The 13,050-nt window shown below is 36.4% G+C and overlaps 1 protein-coding gene across 1 annotated transcript in view; it reads right to left on the reverse strand.

The window, feature by feature from the left end:
- The window catches only part of CCBE1 (collagen and calcium binding EGF domains 1), a 380,199-nt gene that overhangs the window by 77,035 nt on the left and 290,114 nt on the right, over positions 1–13,050 (reverse strand). The gene's annotated exons all lie outside the window — the stretch shown is intronic.

Raw genomic sequence — 13,050 nt, forward strand, 5'->3', positions numbered from 1 at the left:
TGAGCCAAGTGAAATGTTACCAACTATATGATACGCAACCATGTCCCAAGTCCTTGATGTCATGAGTAACCCTGACACAAGGTTTCATATGGAGTGGGAAAAGTAAACTGATCTCTTGCTACTGAAACAGTCCAACTCCCACTATGACCAATGCAGTGCCTTTTCCCAAACATTAAACAGACATTATTGGCCCTCTGGATTGTTTACATAAGGCTGGTTCAGCAAAGTGTAGGAGCCAACAACAACACACAGACTTGTCTTATGCTTTAGTTTTGCAAGCAAACGTTGCCATTTTTGCAACAGTATTTCCCAAAGTCTCTCCTTTTCTTCCTGGTAGGTATCAAACTACATTACCATTTCACAACCTTCCCCCCCCCCCCAATATGGCAGAGACAAAATTGTCTGAGGGTGTTTGGGAAACAGGAGCTAGATGCCATTTCTTTTTTGAGGGAAACTTTTCTCCAACTACTGTCAACCTCATCAGCTGTAGCTTTTTTGGTTGTGTCATGCTGAGCAAGTCACTTAATCTCTTAGTGCCCCAAGCAGCTCTCAAAGACTGTCACTTGCAGAGATGCTACTGCTCTGATCTGGCAAGAGATCTCTGGCTACCAATGGAATCACAGGTCTGAGAGATACAGATAGTATATGCAATTGTCTGTCTCTGTCTCTGTCTGTCTGTCTGTCTCTCTATATATACATATTTATCCATAATTATAGGCAATAAGAATTACACATAATATGCAATTGTTGTTGTTCAGCTTTGTCTGACTCTTTGTGACCCCATATGGGGTTTTCCTGGCAGAGACGCTGGTGTGATTTGCCATTTCTTTTTCTTTTGAGCTCACAAGGCAAAAGGACTTGCCCAGGGTTACACAGTTAGTAAGTAGTGTCTAGGACTGGATTTGAACTCACAAAGATGAATCTTTCTGACTCCAGGCTTGGCATTCTACCTACTGTGCCACCTAATATGTAATTATATGTATAAATAGAAAATTACACATGCATTTCTGTTAATTACATCTATGCTACATATTATATATATGTATATAAATATTGTGCACTTAACATAGGTAATAACTATGTAAAAAAATCCTTTACCTTCAAGCCTAAAATTGATGTGTATTGGCTCCAAGGCAGAAGTGTATAAGGCAATGTGGGTTAAGTCATTTGTTCAGGGTCATATGGGTAGGAAATATCTGAGCCCAGATTTGAATCCAGGGTTGGCTCTCCAACCACTGAGTCACCTACCTGACCCCAGTAATAATTATTAATACTTAAAATGGCACTAAAATTTGGGGGAGGAATAGTTAGGTCGCTCAATAGGATAGAGAGCCAGGCCTGGAGATGGGAAGTGCTGGATTCAAATCTTTTCCTTAGCTGGCTAATCCTGAGCAAGTCACGTAAGCCTCATTTCCCAGCCTTTAATATTCTTCTGTTTTAGAACCAATACATAATATGAATTCCAAGATATATGGTAAGGGCTTTAAAAATAAAAAGTTTTGGGGTGTAAAGATTAAAATTTAGGGGAGACAGGGAGACTGAAGGGGAGAGGGGGAGACTGAGGCAGGAGCTGATTAATTTCTCTCTGCAAGGAGTATTATATTTTTTAGAGGTTTATTGAAGATTAAGGATTAAAGAAAATACAGGATAAGAAAGATGTGTCCAGGCCATAGAGTGGCCTAGACACAACCTCACCTACATTATGAAAAAAAGCCACGCCTGCCCCAAAACGGAAGTTCAAGTGCCAAGAGAGCCCTCAAAAGCCTTTGAATCAGCTTAAATACCTTCTCGATCTCAGCCCAGGTGAGATTACAAGGCATTTTGGGGAAGTGGAGCAAGGAATTGTGGGGATTGTAGTCCTGTATTCGAGTCTATTTTTTACAGGGGATAGCCTCTGTGTATATGTATACTTTATATATATACACATATACATTTGTATATTTACAATGCATATATACATATATATCTATATACAACATTTATACATACATATATACAAGCATTATCTATCTAGGAATCCCATTTTTATTTATTTATAATTTATAAAGGATTTTCCTCATAATATATTACATTATGTATATTTATATATTATATATCACATGTAATACTATAGGCATTACTCCCATTTTACAGATGAGGAAACTGAGGATAAAAGAAATTAATTAACTTGCTGCTGATGATAGGGCTAATAATTTTGCTACTTATATCCCCAGTACTTAGCACAGAACCTGGAAAACATGAAAGCACTCCCCAGCAATACAAGAACCCATGAGCAAAATTCCCAATCGAGCTCAAAGCAACAGATCCTAGTAGAAAGAGTACTAGCTTTGGAGTTAAGTCATAGTCCTGCTAGTTGGTCTCTGTGTAAGCCTGCAGAAGATTCTTTCTATCTTTAAGCCTGTTTCCTCATCTATAAAGTGAGAGAGTAGGACAAGATGATCTCAAAGTTCCTTTGGGGATCTCAATACTATGTTCAAATCAAGTTAGTACAGGCTGAGAGACCACTTATTATGGGCTATTTGAAAAGCAGATTAGATCAATCTGAAGTCTCCATCCCCTTAGGTCAACTGGTCATAATTAAAAAGGTTCGCACCCCTCACATCTATCCAGAAGCCAAGTCTTCTACTCTGAGCATCCTAAGTGGAGCTTAGGCAGGGTCCATGGGAACAAGAGTCTAGTTAGACAGTAATAGAAAACATAAAAGGTCCAAGTCTAAGTAAACCAAGGAGAATCCTCCTAAATGTCTTAAATCTTATACTTTATAATGACCCTGATGTTTCAATGAACTTTTGACAGTTTTGTGTAGGTGAGTGTCTGAAGAATATTTTGGAGAAAGGTCACTGTTTCATAAGAGAAACTTAGGAACTGTGAAAGAGATGGCATTGGTTTAGCCAGCCAGATATGGTGAATTAATCCAGATTATTGTGGTGACAGATCTCACAATCAGATTGCTTTGTATGAAGAAGAATACAATGTATTGTAGGAGATTAACTTTTGGGACAAATCTGGTACAAATGAAATGATGGAGGTGTGTGTGTCTGTGTATACTCCTTTTTCTGTGTGTACAGCTACTCATGTGCATACACATTGGACTGCCTAGTAGCAAGCGAATGAAATCCCTCTGAAGAGGATTAAAGATGGACTTGTTTAGTATTGACTTCTGCTATATAGATATATCTAATTATGCTGAAAGTAGATTCTTTTTAACCCTTACCTTCCATCTTAGAATCAATACTAGATATTAGTTCAAAGGCAGAAGAGTGGTAAGGGCTAGGCAATGTGGGGTTAAGTGACTTGCCCAGGGTGGCTCACTACCCACTGAGCAACCTAGCTGCCCTTGGAAAATATATTCTTAAAATTTTTTATTTAAATTAAAATTTTTTCAATTAAATAGTATTTTAAATATGTGAAGGAGTGGCCCACTATGGGGAATCCTTTTGTAAAGTGAGTAATCATTCCCTTAATTTATAGTTCTCTGTAGGGAGCTTCCTTAAAATAAAACACACCTGGATACCAAACAGATTCACAGACTTATAGAATATGTTATAGCAAAGTTCCTGTGAATTGAAGCCAAAGAAAGATACATGAATAAATTACAGCAACCTCGTTTTTCTTGAAGTCATTAGTTGAGGTGTTTCCAGTTCATTTTACTGCCAAGAAAAACATTTCCTGGTCTCAACCCATCACTGTACCAAAATGAATAATCTAAACATCTCCCTTTCTTCCTGCCATGTGGGCTTTTAATATATGTTTTTTGAAATCACAGTAGATATTGGTTAAACAGTCCTATCGATCTTCAAAATGATTTTGATAAGAATTTGCCCGTGTTGGTTTTATTTTGATAAAACATCCTACTACCTAGTGCCCCAAACATTGTATTATTCATCAGTGTAAATAATTAGTCTTGAGATGTTTTAAGGTTCTTCTTGCAATCTTTAAGTTAAACAAGGTCCTCAAAAGCAATTTTTCAAAATGATCAACCCATAGGTAGTTTATCAATCAAAGTATTTTAATGTAAACCTTATGTTCTCTGACATGATGAATTAGGATGACATTTCTAATTAGCTCAGAACCATAACACCACTATTCCACTATTAACATGAGAAGTGAACAAACAGGCAGTTAATCTACTTAAAATACAATGAAAGAATTTAAGCATTTCTTTTTAGTGTTTCCTAACAATGTCTATTATACACACATATATACACAAATACATTTGTATATATGTACATATGTACACATACACACATATGTATAAATATACAAAGTATGGTGGTTTTTTTTAAAGGAAGATGAGTTAGAAGGGGGATGTTAAGAAACATTGGTTACCATTCCAGACATCTGTAAGCCTGAGCAGGTGTAATTTGAAAACCTTTAACAAATACACATGTGGAAGTAATTAGCACATCTGGCTTGCTATCAAAATATAATATATGGCAATAGGATCCCTGGCTCTTTCCCACAGCCTAAAGATACATATAGGAGAAACACAAATGCATTGATATTCTTCCAAATAACTTGGAAATAAATTACTTTTGTCTTGCCAATAACTTAGATTGATTTAACACTCTGATGGTGGTGTGAGTTTTTAACAAATATTAATGAATATTAATACTTTAGTGACCCAGATGAGCATATGCCATTGTGTTTTCAAGGAGTTTTATCATCTTACAATAGTTAAATAAATGAGAAAGTTAAATAAACAATTCCCAAAGCCCAGAAATGAATTAGTCTGCTGTGTAACCAACAATGGTACATTTGCCTTTCAGATATCTGAAATCCAATGAAAAAGCCACCCAACATCATCTACTTAGCTTTCATTCATGCTTTTCAATAATTTTAATTGTTGACTGCTAATGCATTACATACTAACACCTTTAGGGTAAAGTTCATAGATTGAGAGAATGCAATATAATGTAATTAAGGGTGCTACAAGATTAAACATTTCAAGGTTATGGGAAAGTGTTGTTGGATATATGATACAGACCTAATATTTTCCCCAAATTCTTCAGAGACTAATTAGAATGGTGACAGAAATTTTATTTTTTTTGTGCATTCTGTGGATATTCTGGGTTCCTTCTCCCTTCTCTTTCTGTATTTTGCCTGAGTTTAAAGGGTACAGGAAGGAGCAGCTGGGTGGCTTAGTGGATTGAGACCCAAAACTGAGGAAGGAGGTCCTAGGTTCAAATCTAGCCTCAGACACTCCTAGCTTTGTGACTCTGGACAAGTCACTTGACCCCCACTGCCTAGCCCTTACCACTTCTGCCTTGGAACCAATATGCAGTATTGATTCTAAGGTGGAAGGTAAGGGTTAAAAAAAATAAAGGGTACACAAAAAATGAGAGACCCTGTGGAATAATTTATTTAGCCCAATAACTATTTATTGAAATTACTGATAATAAATTCAGCATTGCTCTTCCATCTTTCCCCTTGAGGGACTATGATTCCTGACTTGAACTGGTGGAAGTGATCTTAGCATCCCAAGTAAATGTTGTAGAACTTCATGGCCAATCAGTGATGTGAATGGAAATAAATTCTTGGTGGCCTGGTTGGAAGCTAAAAGAACCATCTGAACCTCAGAAGTAAACTAGTGGAATAGACTCCTTTGTGACTTTTGCCAACAGTTAATTCGTACAATCTATGACTTTGCAAAGTTATATTTGAATCATTCTCTTACCCTAAATAAAAGGCCAATTCTTCTACTGATTGCAGGATGGGAACAGCTTGATATAATTTTAATCAGAATTCAGATCATGCAGAATCCCACTGAATTTCATGTTTTGTACAATTTTGTTTTTTCTTAAGAATGAAAAAAACTCTCAGAAGGGCTCTATATAGTCCCTCAGGTGATATGAGCGAGAACAGCATCTGGACAATTCTTCACTAGTGATGCTGGGTATAGGGGCTGGAGTTGTCTGAGATGAGGAACCAAGCCAGAATTCCCATATGTAGATGGTCTTTATGTGGGCTGTCATGGCTTCCATTCAAACTCTCTCAGTAACCAAGAAGGGTACAGGTCACCAGTGTGAGCTCTTTGTACAATCAAGCACTACATAAGATTGGTCTTTGACACCTTGCCATCTCTTTTCATCTCTGGGGTCTCTTCTTTTCTATGTTTGTTTAGAAGTAAAGTATGGTATGCTTTAAACAAAGCTGACATGAAAGTGTGAGTATACACAAAAGAATAGTTTTTTGGTTTACAAAAGGAACTATAGAATTGGAAGCAACCTTAAAGTTACTTAGCCCTATCCTGAAACCTCCCACCTCTAATACAGAGATGTTGTCTACAATATCACTGACAGATATCCATCCTCTAATCCATTATTGTTTTACTGTGGGAAGGAGGGGGGAAAGAATGAGATATAGATTTTGGGGTTTTGGGATACAGGTAATGTCAGAATTTGTTTCTCTTGGATAAGCAGATTTATCATATGTATCATATTATCATGTTACATATTATATATAATGTTATATATAAAAATGAAAATAAATGGTAACTTGAAAAATTCTTCATATATAGTGAGTTGAAACCTACATCTCTTTAATTCCAGGCATTTGTCTTAATTCTATTCTCTGGGAGGAAAAAAAAGAGTCTATTCCCTCTCGTGCTCGACTATCCTTTATATATCTGAAGACAGAATCATGTGGCCCTTCAGTGTCCTCTCCTTTAGGTTCCTGGATTAACTCTTCATGCAACAGGATTTCCAGACTCCACATCATCTTAGTGGGCTGTCTCACAACATACTCTTGTTTGTCTATGTCACTCTAAAAATGTGACTTCCAGACCTGAAAAAGAGTATTTCAGATGTGTGCTAACTGGAGTCATGTCATCAGTAAATGGTACTATTAACTCCCTTGATTTGAGACTATACTGCTAGGAATGCAGGCCACGCTGGCATAAGCTTTTTGAAATAGCTACAGCATATCATTGCCTTCCATTGAACTTTCTTGGTTTGAGTTCTTCCCTCCTCCCCCAAGAGTGTTCTTAAGTCAGATATCTGAATCATATAGTTGTACAGTTGATTATTTGATTCTAATTGTAGAACTTTATATATTTATTTCTGTTAAACGTTCAATTCATTGAACCTGTAAGAATAAAATTACATCAAAGCAATTTAAACAAAACTAACGGCAAAGATAAAATATAAATTTAAAAGGGGAAGGACTTTGAAAAAATCTAAAAATAAAACAAAAGAAGTCAATGGAGGAAAGGGAAAGCCTAATTTTCAAGCTTTATATGCAAATATATTAAATAATCCAATAAAAGAAAAGAAAGTGGCACAAAGGAAAATAAAACAAAATCTTACATTCTGTTAAGCACAAGAAACAATTCTAAAACGTAAAGATATATGCAGAATCAAAATGGGAGACTGGAATAAAATATCCTGAGCATTGGGAGACTGAAAAAAGATGGAGCTTGTAATCGTATAACAATAGGAAAGTATGTTACATCATTAATCATATTAAAAATAAAACTGTCCAAAATCACATGATTATATCAATAGTCAGAAAAAGCCTTTTACAAAGTAAAACAATAATTGAAGCTAGATGAGTATAGACATATAAGAAACTGAAAAATACTTTCACAAACAAAATAAATTCATCTAGATGGAAGTGGTCAGATGGGAAAAATAATTAAATCAAATATCTCTGATAAAGATCTGATATCCAAGATATCTTGGCAACTAAATGATAATTAGTCAAAGGACATGGAAGTAGCTCTTAAAAGAATATCACACTACTAACAATCATATTAAAAAATGCTACCAATCACTAATAGGAGCAAATCAAAAAAGTAGATAGAATGCTTGGTCTGAAGTCAACGAGAACTGAGTTCAAATCTAGCCTTGGACATTTACTGGCTGCATAATCCTGGGCAAGTTGCTTAACTCTGCCTTAGTTTCCTTATCTGTAAAATGAGCTAGAGAAGGAAATGGTAAATCACTCCAGAATTTCTGCTAAGAAAACCCCAAATGGAGTCATGAAAAGTTGGCCACAACTGAAATACAAAAATTCAAATGGCATATTTGCAAAGATGCAATGACAGGAAGAGTCAGTGTTGGAGAGTTTCACTGCTGTACTGTTGGTTTAAATATGATCCAACCCCCCTGGAAAGTCACTCAGGCTCCAAACCTTGACTCCTCTCTCTCTCTTTCACCTCTAATACCCACCTAATCAGTTACCAAGTCCTATTGTTTCTACCTTGGAAATATCTCTTTTATCTCTCCACTTCTCCCTTTGATACTGCCACCATTGTGTTGTATAGGCTTACAGGTGGTTTTCCTGATTCATGTCTCTTGTCACTTCAGTCTATCCTCTCTGTTCAGCTGTCAAATCGATATTCCCAGAGCACAGTCCTGACCTCATACCACCTCTCCCACTCTGCCCCCTTTCAAGAAAAATCTCCATTTTCGGCTTTAAAAATACCTCATAACCTGGCTCCTTCCAATTTTTAGTCTTCTTAATTCCTTCCCTCTTTGTTCACTGATTTAGTGACACTGGCCACTTTGCTGTTTCTTGAGCAAGACTGTTCATCTCTAAATTCCACTCATTTAAAAAAGCTCTTACCTTCTGCCTTGGAATCGACACCAAGTATACTGAGACAGAAGAGTAACAAGAGATATGCAGTGTCTGAGGCCAAATTTGAACCCACAACCTCCCTTCTCCAGGCTTGGCTGTCTATTCACTGAATCACTTAGCTGCCCCACTCCATACTTTTTTGATGGCTGCCCCTCCATGCTTGAAATTCTCTTCATCCAAATCTCCATTTCCTGACTTCTCTGACTTTTGAGGTCTCTCCATATTCTACAAGAAGCCTTTCTTGATATCCCTTAACACTATTGACTTTCTTCTGTGATTATCTTGAATGCATACTATATATATCTTATTTGGACACAATTGTTTGCAGGTTATTTCTCAATTAGACTTATGAGATCCTTGAGAATAGGAACTGAGTTTTGTTGCTGTTTTTTGGTGGTTTTTGTTTTTCAGATCTTAGCATTGTACTTGGCTCATAATAGCTGCTTAATGAATGTTTGTTCACTTGACTTGGAAGCAATTGCTTATTATATAAAGAAAATGACTTAAATGTCCCTTCCCTCTGACCCAGAGCATTTATTGCAAGGAATACACCCCAAGGAAGTTAACAATGAAAGACAGGCCCCACATAGATCAAAATATTTTATGGCAGGACTTTTTGGAGCAACAAAGAACTCCAAGCAATGTAGATGCCCATTGTTTGGGGAAAAATGGCTAAAGAAACTGTGATACAATGGTATAATGGAATATTTCTGTGCTTTAAGAAATGAAATATATATTTCATGACAAAACATATATAAACAATGCAAAACAAGCTAAGCAGAACCAGAAAAAAACATATAGAATTTTACAATTATGTAATGGAAAAAATAACAAAAACAAAACAATTGAAAATAAATGCTATACAGATTATAAGGACTATAGGTTTTGGACACTGCAGATAACACTGAACTTTTTTCATTCATTGCTTAGTTTTACTGAACTGCATTTCCCCTCCTTTATTTTTTGTTATAAGGATTGGAGCTCTTTGAGCATTGAGAAAAGTAGATGATGAAAAACAAAAGGTGGTCAACAAAGTTTAATTTTTTAGAGGGCAGAAAGGTGCCTTAGTAGATAGAGATCTAAACCTGGAGACAGAGGTTCCTAGGTTCAAATCTGGCCTCAGACATTTCCTAGCTATGTGACCCTGGACAAGTCCCATAACTCCCATTGCCTTGCCCTTACCACCCTTTGCTTTAGAACTGATACATAGCATTGACTCTAAAATGGAATATAAGAGTTTAAAAATTATTTTTTAAAGTGTCATTTCATTGATTTTGAATGATTAGTCCTATCTCTTGAAGTCATTCTTAATTTTTTCCTGATTCTTTCACCTAAAATATTAGTTATCTCTTCCAGTTACATCATTTGAAAAACTCATAGAAATGCCTTCCATGCTTTCATCTTATCTCTGATTAAATGTTTTAATAGAGCAGAGCCTGTAAGTCTGGTGTCTAGAGATCTAGAGAAATCACCATCTAAGATGTCAGGAATGCATTAATTAAATCTTTGAGTAATTGTTGCATTATCTAGTTCATCATTATCTATTTTGTTCATGAGCACATCATGAGAGATTTTGTCAAATGCTTTATTGAAATTTATAAGGATTATATTCAGTGGTATACTGGTAAATATTTAACAATCACAATATACTTTATTCTTTTTTATAACCCCTTCCTTCAACCTTAGAATCCATACCAAGTTTCAGTTCTAAGGCAGAAGAGAGATAAGAGCTAGGCTGTTGTGGCTTGTGGTTATTATTAATTGTTGTGACTTGCCCAAAGTTCCTCAGCTTGGAAGTATCTGAGACCAGATTTGAACTCAGAATCTCCTGCCTCCAGGTATATATCTCTATTCACTGAGCCACCAGCTATTCCTCATAATTTACATAATAATATATAATTATGTAAATGTACAATATGATATACGATATAAATAATATAAATTAATAAATATAGTATATAAATAATATAAAATATATATAGTATGTATAAATATATAAAATAAATATAATAATATGTAATATATAAACTTTTAATTTTAATCTTCATTATTGTATTTTTCTCACATTCTTAAGTCTAGACAATCATCAAGTCTTCATTTGTAGCATTTATTGATTTCTGAGATGTATATGTTCTGAAATTTTAAAAACTGGCTCTTCTAAGCTGGTTGCTAACTGGCTCTAACACATACCTAATAATATCTACAATATTCTCCTTATCTGGCAACTCTATCACAAAAAGGAAATGAGTTTAATGGGGTATGACTTGCTTTAAATAAATGTATACTATGCTTAGTGCTGTGATGGTGAACTTATGGCACATGTGCCAGAGTTGGCATGCCTAGACCTCTCTATGGGCACACATACCAAGGACCCAGCACCCCAGAAAGCTGAAGGAAGGCTCAGCTAGGCTGCTCCCCTCCCCTTCTCCCCAGGAGGAGTTAGTAAGCAGGTCTCTTCTAGGCCTTATCCCTTGGAGGATCAGATTGCCCCACTCCATTCAGAATACAGTGGCCTCTTAATTATCTTTGTCCTGAGTGAGACAGAAAACAACTTATGTCTTTACTATCAGAAGTAACCAGTGTCTTAAGATTCAAGGTTTTGGGGGGATTTGGGGATGTGTCTTTGGAGTTTGTACTTTTAAAATGTTCAAAACTGTAGTCTAGTGATTTAGGAACAAGTTTTATGAACCTCTCAGAGGCTAAGCTAATAGCCTTTTCCTTTTCTTTAACCTCTTCCCCAATTTCTTTTATAGGCAACCCTTCTCCCCTTTAGTCTGTTCAATTTGCATTCAAAGGAGTCCCTTGCCTGAGGGAAAATAGTGGCTTCTCTGGAGGTAGATCTCCTAATCAGCCCAGGATCCACTGTGATTTCAACCTTTAATCATTTGCTAAAAAAAGGTTAATTTGTAGGATACCTGCTTCAGGAAGGCTGGACTGTGATGGGGTGAATGTGTCAGAATGATGTCATTTAACCTAAGGATTATATTTTCCTATAAATAAGGGGTTTTCCTGTAAGCTGGGGCTTTTTTTGCTTCTTTTCTGGCCACCTTTTTCTCTCTTTCAACAAAGTGTTGTATTTGAAATGGCTTCTGGTTCCATGAATAGTGGCTAAAAAGGGTATACCTTGAAATTTTCAAGCCCCCCCCAATTTCCACTTTGGAGAGGAGCTAGGTTTGAGGGGATCATAGCTCATATAACTAGAGAGGAACAGAGTAGAGTGCTTGAGACCTTGCCTCTCCCTCTCCCCAAACCTAACTACATCACCCACCCCACCTTCCCAGCAGTCCAATGGTGGTGCTTCCTCTCTCCCCTGGGTGGGTAAGTAGGGGGGAAGCAGGGTGAGCCCAGCACTCAGTGGTTCTCAAAGTCATAATCAATGTGACCTTGGGCAAGTAGTCCCCTTTCTTAGCTACAATTTCCTCCTTCATGAAATGGGAATGATGATACTTGTACTGCCCTATCTTTCAAGGTTGTTGAGAGGAAAGTATTTCATAAACCTTAAAGCACTATATTATGATGATGATGATGTTTTCTGCAATCTACTGGTTTCCTGCTTTTTAAAAATCAGAAGTCAAAAGGATACATGAAACTAAATGGCAAGTTTTAGAACTTCTACAACAGTTTAATGTGGTCACTTCTACGGAATAAAATGAAGCAATTTTACGTTTAATGTTCTAATTAGTAAGATGAGACACACACAGATAGCAAATTGATTTTGAGACTACAGCCTAAGGGAACAACTTTTCTCTTTGCTGGATGGTGGGAGTAACTTGTCCTTTGTCTCAAAGTGTCCAACAAACTGTCAGTGGAGATGAAAGCCTATATTGTGCTAAAAGTTCTCTACTTGTGAAGTTCCCACAGAACTAAAAGCTATTGTATATCAATAACTAACAAGAGACACCAGGATAATGAGTCCCTGGAAAATACTTTAACCCAGCAATTGTGTGTGCTCATAACAGCATTTCAGTTCTTGTTGAAAAAACGCCACTACATAGCCTTTTCTTTCTAATTTAGTTTTGGTTTTTTTGTGTTTTTGTGTGTATGTGTGTGTGTGTGTTTTTAACCTCTTACCTTCTGTCTGAGAACTGATAGTAAGCACCAATTCTAAGGCAGAAGAGTGGAAATGGCCAGGCAATTGGGATTAAGTGACTTGCCCAGGGTCACATAGCTGGTAAATGTCTGAGGCCCCATTTGAATCCAGGACCTCCTATCTCCAGGCCTGGACCTCTATCCACTGAACCATCCAGTTGTCTCATATTTAGTTTAGTTGTTTTTTAATTTATTTTATTTTTTGTGTGTAGGTATTTCTGTGACAAAGGAAAAGAATGATGATTGCCAGGAATTCTTAATTTACATTTTTTGCTTTCTAAACTAACCCTTCAACAATCCAGGTGGTTTATCAAGAAGTTAAATGGGCCAGTTTATAAATGAGGGGAGAGCACTAGAAATTATGTAGACTATTCTGTATAC

Source organism: Monodelphis domestica, chromosome 3 (assembly GCF_027887165.1).
Source record: "Monodelphis domestica isolate mMonDom1 chromosome 3, mMonDom1.pri, whole genome shotgun sequence".
Taxonomy (NCBI): Eukaryota; Metazoa; Chordata; class Mammalia; order Didelphimorphia; family Didelphidae; genus Monodelphis; species Monodelphis domestica.